This window comes from Castor canadensis, chromosome 12 (genome assembly GCF_047511655.1).
Source record: "Castor canadensis chromosome 12, mCasCan1.hap1v2, whole genome shotgun sequence".
NCBI classification, from domain to species: Eukaryota; Metazoa; Chordata; class Mammalia; order Rodentia; family Castoridae; genus Castor; species Castor canadensis.
This window is the reverse complement of record NC_133397.1, coordinates 16,667,786-16,668,924: the sequence shown is the minus strand read 5'-3', so window position 1 is coordinate 16,668,924 and position 1,139 is coordinate 16,667,786. Positions and strand designations below refer to the sequence as shown.

The 1,139-nt window shown below is 47.6% G+C and overlaps 1 pseudogene; it reads left to right on the top strand.

Moving 5' to 3' along the window:
- The first annotated feature begins 801 nt into the window (after positions 1–801).
- On the top strand, positions 802–912 carry LOC141415136 (U2 spliceosomal RNA; annotated as a pseudogene).
- The last annotated feature ends 227 nt before the right edge of the window (positions 913–1,139 follow it).

The following is a 1,139-nucleotide window of genomic DNA, read 5'->3' as shown; positions in this document are numbered from 1 at the left end:
CAGAGGGGAATTTGAAGGCTGATGTAGTTGACACCTGGTTTGGAGCCACCCTCTGAGGTAGGCCCTCCTGCACACTGGATGGGAAATCTAGGCTGGTCAAGGATTGTCTGGTCATCCTCAGTCTTACCATGAGGAATGCAGCCAGCCAGTGCTCCTACCACCATTGGTCTTCAGAATCCAAGGTACGTTGACCTTCACACACACCTGTTCTTCATATGGATGAGGAAAACACACAAAGGTGGGGCCTCTCCATTCCTGCACCCACCCTGCATTCTCATAGAGCTTCCCCAGCACTGCCCATGACCGTAGTCCTGTGTACCTTAGGCTCTCCTTTTGGTCACCTTCATTGCAGGGACTGGGTTTGTTGCTTCTACACATTCCCAGGACCTAGCCCAGCAGATACCAACACTTACTTGGTGACATCCTCTGAAGCAGAGAATCTGCTTTTGGGACCTCGATTCCCCAGAGACATCCTAAAATCTGGCAGGCTAGCTGAGCATCAGCTTTGACACTTGTGGCCTTCTACAAACTAGCGCACCACCTGGTAGGTGCTGGCTGTATTCAGCCTACCTATTTTTCAGGACTCTTAACTTAAATACTCTTTTCCTTCCCTGTAGCCTAATCAAATCTTGTTTCTAGGGAAGGCTCTAGTTCATGGCTGATAAGGCTTAAGTGTTAGGGGACTTTGCTCTGTGAAAACATCAGGTTTGTCCAGCCTTCAGAAATCGAATGCCATAACTTCATTCTCCAGAGACCTACCTTTTTAACCGGTGTCACTCATGCTCTATATTTATGCTGGTCATCACTTCTCGGCCTTTTGGCTAAGATCAAGTGTAGTATCTGTTCTTATCAGTTTAATATATTTATCCTGGTCATACTTATCTTTGTGAAGCTCTCTCATAGGGAATCTCCCTCAGGGATTGCTATACCAGAACATAGTACAGCTGTAGGGGGCCCATTCACCAGGATCCACAAGCCCAGACATCTTTGTGCTCACAATGAGGGAAAACCATTTATCATCTTGGAATAAGGGCAAGGGAAGACCTGGTAAGAATTAAAGAGCCGTTTGGCCAAGACCCTCCTGCCTGGATGGGACCGAGGTATAGCTCTTCTCAGTAGAAAGGTGGTGTGTACAGGGA